The sequence below is a fragment of the Columba livia genome, chromosome 1 (genome assembly GCF_036013475.1).
Source record: "Columba livia isolate bColLiv1 breed racing homer chromosome 1, bColLiv1.pat.W.v2, whole genome shotgun sequence".
NCBI lineage: Eukaryota > Metazoa > Chordata > Aves > Columbiformes > Columbidae > Columba > Columba livia.
The window spans coordinates 207,246,591-207,260,142 of NC_088602.1; the positions used below are offsets into that span (position 1 = coordinate 207,246,591).

The window sequence follows — 13,552 nt, forward strand, 5'->3', positions numbered from 1 at the left end:
TACAAATTACAGCCATTAGTGACTTGGAAAAATGTACGTTATAATATCACAAAGCTTATCAATACATTGACAGCAAAAGCCCTGCTAAAACTGGTGGATTGGCAATAATTAATGACTATAACACAAAACTTAACGAGACTTTAGTAGCATAACTTACAATGATATTACTTTTATATGTTCAAGAAAAGGGAAAAGAGATAGCGAGAGAGGAAAAACTAAGATATCAGAGAGAGAGAGGGAGTAATAACCTGTCTTACTCCACAGGTTATCGGTCCAGCGATGTCCAGTGGAGGGAAGGTTGTTGTGTTGAAGACTTCAGTCACACTGCACAGCATAAACACATCACACCTGATGCCATGTGCGGGGTCATTTTATAACCCAGTTCATTTACATGTGGGCGGTTCAACTCCTCCCTTTGTTCACCCTTCATGTTAATTAGGAAGACTCTTCAGGAAATGGGTCTGAGGTCTTCAAAATAGGGGAAAGTTCACAGTACTGTGACCAGAAGTGAATTATTTTGCCCATCAGGAGTAGCTGTTGGTTCATGGTTTCTTCTGATAATTGGTTGTCCAACAGGTGGTTTAACTCTATCATTCCAATCATCATCCCAGTTAGGCCATGGGACCTTCACTGATTAAGGTGTCTGACACCACAGTCATACACAAAACCTTGGGGAAGATAAGACGAGATGTCTGTCTACACAGCCATCTATCTTATCCTCCCAAAGTAACAAAATCTAGATGTTTAAGGTGTAACATGGTCCTTTGTTCTGCTGAGGATGGGGGGAAACACTTCAAGGTTGTCACACCTGTGGATAACCAGCTTCAATTTGTAAGGGGAGAAAGAAGCTCTTTCACCATGAAGTCCACCTGCCCTTCAGCAGATGTGAGCTGAACTGTCCTCTGTAAGTGTCCATCTCTCTCCGCTCACTACTGAGGGAGCCTGGATGCCAACCTTAAACAAGAGACATAATCCTTGGGTAGCTGCATTTGATCAACTGAATCCTACCCCAATTCTCATTGAGTGAGTTGAAACAATATAAGAGCATCCCTGGAGGGATGTAGATAACATCTACAGAGAAAACATCTACTGTCTAAGTACAGAAAGAGCTAAAGAGAGACAAATTTCCCTGTGAAAACAGTATTATCACCAAGAATTTATCATGATAAAAAAAATGTTGATTCTGCTGAAAAATTTGGTGACAAAGCAAAGGTGGGAAAATGCAATGAAGAAAAGAGAGAGCTACAGTGGTGGAAGTTATAGCAAAGAAAGATGATACTTATAGGATCAGTACATTCACTTGTTGCCCCTAAGGAGGCTACAGCACCTTTAATTTGGTGTGGTTTTTTGGTGTTTGTTTGTTTTTGTGAGTTTTTTTAGCTGTTGTTTTTTATGCTCGAGATCACTAAGTGCTGTTTTCTCTCTCAGACCCCATTATCAGTGGGGTGGGATTAGTCTCAGTCAGTTTTAGCTGTTCAAACTTAGACCATTAGTCTAAGTTAGCTGTCTGAGCTCCCTCCAGAGCCTGCAAAGGGAAACAGAGCTCTCTAAACATTAATCTCTTTTTAATACTGCTATCTGAAATAGTGAGATGAATTGCTCTCAGTGTGATTTCCCTCCACGGGATCGAGACACCTCTCTCCTAAACAGCTACATTTAGTCGAGAAGAAACAGACTTTGCCATTAGATGGCCATGATCACTCACAGTGTAGGAGATGGAGATGCTTTCAGAGTAAGGGTGGTGACCTCCTCTACAATTGAGAAGAAGCCTTGGTCATACAAGACCTGGGGCTGTACACAGCTTCCAGGAAAAGCTGAATTATCCAAGACCAGAAGGGAAGTTTTTAGAAGGATGCTGAGGGGAGACCTTCTCACTCTCTACAACTACTTGAAAAGAGGTTGTAGCATGGAGGATGTTGGTCTCTTCTCCCAAGCAAAAAGCGATACAATGAGAGGAAATGGCCTCATGTTGCACTAGGGAAGGTTTAGAATGGATATCGGGAACGATTCTTCCCAGATGGGGTTGTCAGGCATTGGAACAGGCTGCCCAGGGCAGTGGTGGTGTCACCAATCCTGGAGGGGTTTAACAGATGCGTAGATGAGGTTCTTAGGGGTGTGGCTTAGCACCAGAGTTGGGTTATGGTTGGACTTGATGATCTTGAGGTTCTCTTCTAACCAAAATGACTCTGTAATCCTATGATTCTATGAATGGGTAAAATCCTGAGGCAAAGTGTGTCTTTCCCTTCATTGTGAAAAAAGGGCGAAAACAAGGCCTCCCTCAGAACAGAAACACTTATTTTACAATGTGACAAGGTGTTTCTAATAGGAATTTATTTTATTTATTTGTTTTATTGCTATTTGGATAAGGAAGGTGTAATATTGTCTTCCTAATGTCCTATCTAAGCCACTAGAGACCTTTGCTTGAAGACAACCATGCAATAGGTAAATGGTTGTCTATCTACACTTACAGCTCCCCAGCAAATGCCTCTGGGCTCTTCCAATTGATGACAAATAGACATTGGTTTCCTGATCTGGTGTTTGCTCCCTGGGGAAGCTGAGCAAAGTTTGTTCTATTTAGGAACTGATTTGACATATGCCTCTGGAAGCTGCAAAGTGTCTGTAGGTAAATCAGGGTTTATTGCCACAGTGGTTCATTGAGGAACATGATCAGGTGAACATGCACATGCACACACACAGAAAGATGCCCACAGGCTTCTCATAATCTGTGCAAGTGGCATTCACAAGGCGTTTTTTCCCATAGTTGGATCACAAGGAAAAACCCGAATATTCTTTCCATAACTTAACATAGCAGGAAGTTATTTTTATAACAAAATGTGATAGAAAATTGATTTTTGTCAGAGTGGTTTACAAATCCCCAATCACTGTACATGTCTGAAACAGGATCTACTCTTAAAATGTTTTTCTGATGGTGTTGCACTGGCGAAGTGGTGAAGTTTTACAACCTTCTTCCTGTGGTACATGTGGTTGAAAACAAGGCCTTAACTGACCTAAATTTTGCTCATTGCACCAGAACAGTAACTCTACCAGCTGGAAACCTATTTTTTTTTGTGAGGAGATCTGTGCCTTAGTGACTTTCGCCATCTGTTCCCACATGACCTCTGCTGAGACCTTAGCTTTTGGTATAGCTCAAGGTGGGGTCCCAAAACTAAGGTTTTTCCTCTTTACCTGGGAGGAGTAGGTCTGTTATTATATGCCATTTAATAAGGATTTATTCTTGAATTCAGTGCTTATTTCAGACTCACCCTAAATGGTGTTTTCACTTTCTTCCACTGTTTCTTCTACTTTCAGCTTTTCCATAATAAAAGGCTGTTGTTGTAGCAGGTGACCTGTTAATGCTGACATGGAACATATGTTCTTGTCCTCCCACCTCTTCACTTCTGGATGTTATAGCTGAAAACGAAACCCCTGAATGCCCAAGAATTTCCAAAGGCCAGAAGACATCTGCTTGTCATCACAAATGTTTGCAGCTTAACACAGGGGACGAATAATATTGGTCTGTGAGATTCAGAACTGACTGAAAGTCTTGACTTAATTAGACTTAAATTGTGCTTTGATGAGGAATTAAACAGGGATGAAAAAAATGCATCTTAGGAAACAGTAAGAAGAGGAACTTGTTCATCACAATGGAACTGAAATACCATTGGCTTTTCTTCTCCTGGCTCACACCTTTTGGCAATCTTGGGCTTGCAGATACATGACAAAGGATTGCAGCACCAGAATGGTTGGGCTTGAGTCCACTTCAAGACTAAACCTCACCAGATAGGCACTGCAAGGACATGGGTGGACTCTTCCTGAGATTTAGCCAGGAGAAGCTGGGCATCTACCTTGAACTTGTTGTCTAGACTGCTCTTCCAGGCAAAGACATACACACCTCCAGCATGTAACTCCTCCTGTGTGGAACAAATATCTACAAGTGCTTGGGATCACTCTCTGAAGGTGCGTGTTTAACCATAATGCCATCTGGATAGCCTAGATCAGGCAATTATATACCAGTAGAAGGCTCCAGTGGTGAATTTAGGGTGTAAGCTTGTGTGTGAAATGGTCCTAAATAATCAGGGAGTCTATTCATCACTGAGTGTCATTTCAGAAAACAACGGTTACCAAATATATCTCCACCCTTCAGCCTAGAGTGAAGACACCCCAGCTAGCTTGGTTACAGGAACCAGTCTTGCTGTAGCAGAAATAAATGTCCACGTGTGCTCATTTTACTCTGCTTTCAACGGGGAACATATTACAGCTGCTATATTTTTTTCTGGATAAGTGTGTCTGCATCGAGGTGCAGCATGAATGCAAGTGTGAATTTGGAACCTGTACCAAGCCTAAGACATGAAATGCAAAGGGGTGGCTCAGGGATGTAGAGCATGAAAAAGGGAGATGAAGCAGCAGAGACGAGTCCCACAGGGAGATCTGAGTGGCACAAGTGTCAACTTTCCTGGGGAAGCCAGTATGGCCACCTTCAAGAAAAGCACAAAGTTTGTCTCTCCAATAAGCTGCTATTTTATCTCTCTGTAAATAAAGAGCACGCCATTCTCTTGCTGTGTCTATACTGAACTCCACAAGAAAACATCCAGTTTGTTTAAGCAGGATCCTGTCAGCTAAGGCAAAAATCATTCCAAAACCGATTTATTTATTCAGAAAGTGCAGGAGTGCTTGTCCCTGCTGCTGTCAGCTCCCATCCATCCCTTTTATCGGGCAGTACCAACACGTGCTCTTCCAGTGAGGACTGTTCAACGGCATACAATAAAATTGATTCATTACTCATTTTCTTCTTATTATCTTTCAATTGCTCCAGCTCTTGATACCACTTAAAGTGGACATTAGCTCTTTGTAACCAGTGTGTGCCGCTAATGCAATTTCACTCCTAGGAGAGAAATGCTTTTCCTCCAAGATTTCATTATGTATACTTTCATTTAGACTCATTACACCACGTGTCTTTCTCATGAACTTCTTACAAAGCTTTTATACAAGTTTGCTTTGCCTGGAGGTAGACCACCATGGTAAGGAGTGAGAACACAAATGCATCATTGGAAAAGCTGGCCCAGGTGCTCCGTGGGTGTAAATAAGAAGAGTTTAGTGATGGGAAGTGGTTTTATTCATAGGAGCTGGCTCTTGAGCTCTTTGGAAAGCAAAAAGGCTTAAACCACTAAAGGTGAAACTCAACTTTTCTGCTCTGCTTTGGCATGGGAGCAAAACTGTTTAAACTCCAGAAGAAACACTTTGTCTTTATAATCAGCCTTGAAAAATGAGGGTGGGAGTTGATAGCTTTGTTTTGGGAAAGAAAACAGAATGATTTGAACTTCTGTATGCACTGGGAAGGATTACAGCAACACTGAATTTAAAGTAGTTTTGCAGACTCTAGTTTGACTTCTGTGAGGAAAACTCCTCCTAGTTACCAAACTCATTTAGGGTTTAATTCAGATTGGTTCAAAGTGGTGTAGCTCCAGTGCAGCAAAATTCATAAGTATATGCATAGTTTTGTCGTATGAGTAGCGACCCTGTGGGGAATCTCTGCTCTCTACTCAAGTCTGTGGGACCAGGATTTCTCCTTGGCTTTCAGCTGGATTTAGGACTCTTTTCGCCTGAAGGTCCAGACCAAGAAACTTCACAGTAGGACCAAAGCATGAGCAAAGTGAATATTCAAATGTGGGAGTCAGGAAGTCTCAAGTATAGGTATAACATTGCTAATTACCCAAGGGTGATATGGGTTTCTTATCCAGGGTCTCTATAGTGATTTTAACCACCAGTTACAAAGGGGATTAATACTTCAGATGCAGTCACCTCAAAACACGCTAGTTCAGACAGATGAATAAAATTGTAAACATTATATCAGATTTATTTTTAATTAAAGGATCTGTTCTTTTTACAGTAAGAGTTTTATTTATCATCACGTTCTTTAGGAGTCTCTCAGGGAAATAATTTCCTGCTACTGTTTTTACTCAGTGTTTGGATCTCCTGTATCTTGTCACCTGTAACAAAGTGCTGTGGGAAGGAGTGTTGCTGTATTTTGCTATCATGTTCTCCATCAACTCTGATGTGGGTGGTTGTTATAAAGCTTCATATGTAATATATGCCATATCTTAAAGCAGCCCTGTAAACATTTGCACGTTTTCTTAACTAGCCTCCAGCTAACAGCTATAAAAAGGCATTTAAGCAGATTAATGTTAAAGCTACCTGGTGAGATGAAAAATGGGGAGGTAGAATGGCCTCATGATGGATCACTGGGCTGTGACCAGTCACATGGGAAAGTTACCTTTCTGTGCCTCCAATATGTAAGTGCTGGCGTTAATATTTTCTGGAAATAGCTCTTAAAAGTGCATGTTTTTCCCTCACAAGGGCCACCTTTGTGAGTACACACAGGGAGGATTTTCCAAGCAACCCAAAGGAAATATTGACCTTCTCCCATTGAGTCTAAATTTGCTCTGGCTCTTTTGAAAATTCTGCCTTTGCTGTACAGATGCCTTTGAATGGCTTTACATGCTGCTTTTAGTGCCTTTTTGCTGTAGCAGAGTGCTCTGAAATAGCTGGAGAAATGCCTTTAGAGGTTGTTCTGCCAGGAGATGGGGTCCCATCCGTGCCTGGAAAGCTACTTCTAGTGGCATTTGAGCTGAAAATCAAGTACATTTTAAAGCTTGTCACGAGGTAAATCATATTCCTTCCCTACCTTGCCTTCTCCTGTCACTCAGCAGAGGTGGAACATTAATTCCCTGCCCTGTGCTGTCACATCGATCAGATCAGGATCTCCATGGACATCGCTCTCTGCTCCCATCCTACCTCTGGGCTGGAAACAAGTCATTTTATAAAAGCAGAAGAACATGGAAGTTGTCAAACCAAAGGCCCCAGATACTTCAGTTTCCTGATTTTCCGTAGCGCTTATAATAAATTATGACAATTTGCCCAAATTACTGACATTTCCCTAAAACAGAATCCCAGTTCTTTATTCTGGGATGTGGTCTTGGGTGCCCTAGAAGCTCTCAAAGGTGTTATTGAAGTATATAAGGAGTGAAATTAATGTGAAGTATCAGCCTGAGATGTCTTCATATGACCTGGATGCCTGAGCTCCCATTATATTATAATTGGTAGATGCAGCCAGTCAAGTCTAGAGAGCAGTTCAGTTCACCCCTAAGTTTGGTACATATATTTGCTCAGCATTGTTGTTCTACAGATCCCACTGACCAACTTGCTGCTGTGTCTGCATTGACTTTGAGCTTGGACACATGGGGAAGGTTTTGATGACCTGAACTAGAAGACTTCCTAGCAGATGTGGCAGAAGACGTGAGAGATCCAGTCCTTTCAGAGCAGTAGTTGGAGACCAGGTGGGACACCGTGAGACAAACCAAATGGCACTGGATGTCTCCACTGAGGTGTTTGAATCCATCTGCTGACCCACATGAAGGTGCCTACATTGGTGACATACAATTTTAGGTGTGCTAATCTAGAGCTGCACCTAAGGAAACTAGTCAGACTAATTGTCCAGGCTCTACAGCCAATCACTGGAGGTAGACAGGCAATGTGGAACAACCTGACCACATCCAGCATTTCCCCCTCTTAGGCACTGCCTGCTCTGCATTGGTCTCCAGGTGTTCCTAGGACAATTTGGGCTGGTCACGCTAAGAGAAAAGACTTCCTTCCTTGATTATAAATATTTGAAGCTCGTTTGCTGCTTATCACAGAATGATGCTTGGAGAAACCTTGTTAAAAGGCATCATTATAAACATTGGCAGGTTTTGTAGATGTGCTTCTTGTAAAGCCAAATATGAGTCAAGAGTCCTGGCTGTGAAGCTTGTGTTTGTACTGATGGAGGGAAGTGAAACCCACCCAAATAAACCTTTCAAACACAGCCATTGACACATCCCAATTATGCGACAGTGACATTACACTTGCCAGTTTAAGAAGGCATCATCACATGAGCTTTCATCCCTGACATTTCTAACTGCTTGCTTTTCAAACAGAAAATATTTGCCCTGGCCCTGCCTTGTTGGCACCTCTTCCAAAGTCCCCCTTTGCCATGCCTTGTGCTTTGTACTTCTGGTTTATGTTAATGTAATGAGCTGCCTTTTGTGGATCCTGGATAAATAGGATATTTCATAGACAGTAACGTAATCAATTAATGCTAGGCTGTGAGCATGATTTGTTTACCTAAACACTACTTTAAGCTCAATGCTTTTCAGCAAGTGGTTCCTCTTGACAGGACTGGGCAACATCCTTTTGTTTAAGGACATTGAAACAAGTACTAAGAAGATTTGTCAGAGCAAAACCTCTCATTTTAGAATGTGAAATTGTACATGTGAACAAGAAAGCCAAAGTTGTTTGCACTGAGCAAAGAAAATATGTGATTCCCCCGCGTAAAGAGACAGGTTCTTTCAAATAAAAATTTTTCAGAGTACTAAAACCTATTCATTTCTCAAAACACTATGCCAGGAAGGTTTTACATTTATACCTCATATTTATAATGCAATGTGGTCAAAAAATGGGGAGAGAGGAGAAATTTCTCTTATCTGTTGGTAACACCCGGTGAAGACCCCAAATGACCCACCTGATGCTGGTGAAATCTCCACCGTAACTTGTACCCTGCTTGTGTCATAGAATCATAGAATGGAATCATAGAATGGAATCATAGAATGGAATCATAGAACAGCCTGGGTTGGAAGGGACCTTCAAAGCTCCCCCAGTGCCCCCCCTGCCATGAGCAGGGACATCTTCACCAGCTCAGGTTGCTCAGAGCCCCGTCCAGCCTGGCCTGGGATGTCTCCAGGGATGGTTCATCCACCACCTCTCTGGCCAACCTGGGCCAGGCTCTCACCACCTTCAGTGTCAAAAATGTCTCCCTCATGCCTGGCCTGAATCTCCCCTATTAGTTTAAAATCATCACCCCTTGTCCTATCACAACAGGCCCTGCTAAAAAGTCTGTCCACATCTTTTTATCAGCCCCTTTTAAGTATGGAAAGGCCACAATAAGGTCTCCCTGGAAGGACTCCTGTATTTGGAGGTGAAGAAATATCTCTAAAAGAGGTTGTCCAGGGTGTGAAGTTGGTGCTCATCCCCTTTACAGGTATTTCTGGGCAGCCGGGTTGGGTGTTACAGGCTTTCACCGTCCTGGCTGCCTGACTCTACATGTGGCAGCAGCTACAATTTTTTTTCAAGCTTGAATTTTTTGGGTTTGGCTGCAAATTTGTGACAGACATAGGAGCTGAGTGTCTCTGTGTGATTTCAGAGCGAGTGCGAATTTCAAATAGAGCAGATGCTGCTGTCGGACCAAATCTTACTAAGGCTCTGTACAAGCCTGAGGGTGCTTGAATGTAACCAGGTATGTCCTGGGCAGGTTTATTGAGTCCGAAAGTGGAGAAAAGGTTATCAATGTCATAATAAAAATAGGCAACTGCCTGGTTACAGCCTTTCATGTTTCTTAAAAATGTTTATACATTCTTAATACCTACTGTTTACAAAAGGATTTAAACTCTTAAATACCTCTATGGACCCAGCTTTAATTCATCTAGATTTCCATCTCACTCAAGATCCTTCAAAATCATCGAGTCCATCTGTTAACCCAACAATGACACTAAACCATGACCCTAAGAACCTCATCTCTGTGTCTTTTAAACCCCTCCAGGGATGGTGACCCCACCACTGCCCTGGGCAGCCTGTTCCAACGCCTGACAACGTTTTCTGTGATGAAATTTTTCCTAATATCCAGTCTGGCCCTCTCCTGGCACAACTTGAGGCCATTTCCTCTTGTCCATTCCGCTGTGTGTCCTCTAGCTTCAAGTGAGAATAAGAAAGCATCTCACTTAACACGGATGCACTTTATTTTCTGTTAAAAAAAAAAAAAAGAAAAAGATATATCTACATGGGCTGAAAGTTGATGTGGGCCATCATAAGGGCTTTGAACACAAGCTCTATGGGGAGAGGCTGAGGGAGCTGGGCTTGTTTAGTCTGGAGAAGAGGAGGCTTAGAGGTGAGCTCAGCACTCTCTAGAACTACCTGAAGGGCAGTTCTAGCCAGGTGGGGATTGGTCTCTTCTCCCAGGCAGTCAGCAATAGGACAAGGGGCCATGGGCTTCAACTCTGCCAGGGGAAATTGAGGCTGGAGATTAGAAAGCAATTCTTTGCAGAGAGAGTGGTCAGGCATTGGAATGGCTGCCCAGGGAGGTGCTGGACTCACCGGCCCTGGAGGTTTTCAAACTGAGATTGGACATGGCACTTAGTGCCATGATCTAGTCAATGGACTGGAGTTGGACCAAGGGTTGGACTTGATGATCTCCGAGGTCTTTTCCAACCCAGTCGATTCTGTGATAACTGCTGCCTTCCTCATCCTCACTGCCCTTCCTGGCCCTGCACTCCTTGATGAGCTGCCCAGCAGCAAACTTTAGCTAAGGTTGAGAAAAAGCTGGAGAGCAGAAATCACCGTGTTGCAGCTGGGGATTATCGGTGCGTGCAAGTTGGACAGGAATATTATTTTAAAAAATCTTCTTTTTCAAGAAACTGTATTTTTAAGGCTTGTAGGTTGTCAGAGGCACAGGTCACAACGTGAGCACATGACGTTTTTAAAAGCACATGGCTTCAGGAATATTATATTATTATACTATATTATATATAGTATATCATATATATAATATATATGATATATTGTATAATATAATATTTTACATTTTCTATATTCTATTCTATTCTATTCTATTCTATTCTATTCTATCATTATAATTAATATTATTATTATCTCAGGAGGGAGTCGCATGGCCACAGCTCTGGAGAGCAGAGCAAAGGGATATAACAGGAAAGGGGCTGCAGGATTTGCTTTGGAGTAAAAGGCTCACTGGGCTGACAAAGCTCAATCACAAGATACCAGCATTTTTCAGCAGTAAATCTCCAAACACTTTATCAAGTGGCACTACTCCTCTACAGTTTAGAGAATAGGAAACTGAGGCACAGAGGCCATCACTTGTCAAAGGTCAGCCAGGGTCTGGTGTCAGTCTAGTGTAAACCTGCAGGTAGGACATGAACTATCAAAGGGACATGGTCTGAAATGAGATTGAAAAATTGACTTCATGAGAAAAACTCCATTTCCTTCTTTATTTATTAACCCACAACCGTATGTTGCTCAACAGAGTCCTAGTAAGGAAAGTATTTATACACCTTCTTTCCTGATCCCTGGACTGAAATACTCAGTCCTGAGCTCATTAAGACCTTAAATATGTTACCTATTACCTTTAATGGCATATTGTAGACTCCTCCGCTTGTACATGTTCTTATTAAATGTGCTTAGCAACCTGGCAGTGAAGAAATAGAAGTGTCAGCTTCTTCAAATTAAAATAAAAAATCAATTATGCTCTTAGGGGCAGATGGAGATTAAGCGGAATACAATGTACATTTACACTATTGTGGGAGCTGGGGCCTTTATGTGCAATTAGTGGCATTTCATTCTTAATCTTCCTCCTTAACACAGAAGGAGCCGTTAGAAGAGCAAAAGCCATCCACAAGCCTGTTTCACAGCCAGCTTCAGAGAGATGCTTCCAAATGCATCATTTTCACCTTGTTTTTGTCAATTAAAAAATTTCCTTATATGCCCATTTTATTCTTCACTGTTATTTTGGGGGTGTCAGTGAGCCTGGGCTGGAAGGAAGGAGGAGAAAGACAAGTGTATAATTGCAAGATTAATTGTTTTTGTTGCAACAGGAGATGTTTTCCAGAGAAACCTGAGCACAAAGCATGTTGTGGATGAACTTTTGGGCAGTTGTATCAATGTACCAGGGCATTTCTCCACACAACCGCTCAGCTCATAAATCAGATGCCGTACCAAACCGTGCAAGTTCCTGGTCTGGCTTTCGAGTCTGCTCCTCAAGCAGGGCACATGGAGAGCCAGAATGACCCAATATTTTGCATTGCTGTGATGCAGAATTCACCCAAGTGCTCCGATCCCCCATCAGGATAATTTCTCGGTTATGAGAAATGCAGATGTGAGGCAGAATTTACATTTTCTTAATAAGCCGTGAGCTCCTGGTTATCCTTGTTGGCCAGAAATTTTAGCCTTGTTATACCATTGGGGAGACTCCTGTACTAAAGGGTGAGAGGGGAAATGACCAAATGACTTATTTAGCATCACAGAGTTGGGTAGAAAAACACCTGTAAGTTGAAAGCTATAATATTACCACTCTGCTGTGCTGTACTGCTTCAGATCTCTGCACCCCTTTCCATTACTGCAGCCTTTCCTTAGGATTGCATGTGTGTGTGAGCTCAGCCCCTCCTGCCTCAGTTTCCCTAGCCTCCCTTCCCAAGACCAGCTCTTAGAAGCTAAACAACCCAGGAGCTGTTTTCTTGCTGAGAAAAAGCCTGTAAATACTCAAAATAAATAAGGAAGCTGTTAATAGCTGGTAGAAAAGAGCAAGTTTTGGATATGGGAGAGGATCTCTTCCACAGTGGAGGCATGATCAATAAGACTCATAGCTCTGTGCCTCAGTATTGACCCTCAGCGCTGTGATTTATTGGACATAACATGTGCTTCCTTTTCATTTATTGCTAAGGTGGAAAAGCTATTGTTTAGCACTGAGAACACACTTTCTAGGCTTTCCTGAGCTGCGGACGTGATACACTGGTTCAGATTTTCCAGTTCATTTTAAAGCCAGTCATTGCCCCTCTGCTGAATAGTCCTAAGCCCTACACAGCAATTTCTAATCAAGAGGCAATGAAAATGAATAAAATTTGGTGAGCAAGCTGCAATGAAGACTGCTTTGGGCTATGGAATTGACATGTGGGTCCCCACATGCTGTGTGGTCAGGGGTCTGCAGGGCAGCTGCTGCTGGATGCTGTGGAGGTGCCTGGCCCTGAGACTCCCCATTCAAGAGGTGATGACAAGCCCTTTGCCACGGTGTCCTTTGAGCTGCTGCAGGAGAAGGGGTAAAACAAGGGACCATATTTTTGCCTCTGCAACCTCCGGTGCTGACAAGGAAAAGGTACAAAGAGATGTGAGACTACATCCTGGTGAGCATTTTATAAATCCCAAATCAGTCATATCATTCCTGTTCACAACATTTAAGAAGCACGACTTTTACTGCAAAGTGCAACAAGACAGTTTAGACTTTGGATTAACGTCACTTATGCTAATGTCTTCTTTAGGTCATGCCTTAAACACCTGCCTTTGAAGTGCCTGACACACAATGATAAATCAGATGAAAAAAGGTATCATCTCCAAAATGCAGCCTAAATGTGGTTTCTCTTTCCAGGAGATGGCACTGTGAAACTAGTCTTTCAGCATCTCAAGGCCAGCTTCCAGGGACCAACTTCTCTCTGAATTCGGGTTTATGAGTAAAAAGAAGACAAAGGTGTAAGTAAGTGATAGCTCTGGCCCAAGACACAATGCCAGCATCAACTGGAATGAAATAAGAGCCTTACGGTGTCTTTTTCTCTCATAAAGACTGAGCATGAGGTGGGTTAAATACTGTAAGACTTAGAAGCTCAAGGCCACATTTTGCTGCATGGAGGGGAGAAAATGCAGAGTAGCTTCGCTATGTCATAGAATCATAAAGTCATTTTGGTTGATC

The 13,552-nt window shown here is 42.4% G+C and overlaps 1 long non-coding RNA gene across 1 annotated transcript; it reads right to left on the reverse strand.

Moving 5' to 3' along the window:
• Positions 1-4,616: 4,616 nt before the first annotated feature.
• Positions 4,617-8,595, reverse strand: LOC110357071 (uncharacterized). Its single transcript, XR_010471222.1, has 3 exons — positions 8,555-8,595; positions 6,683-6,799; positions 4,617-4,744 (listed from the first exon to the last, which is right to left on the reverse strand). It is a non-coding gene; the product is annotated as an uncharacterized LOC110357071 (long non-coding RNA).
• Positions 8,596-13,552: the final 4,957 nt, after the last annotated feature.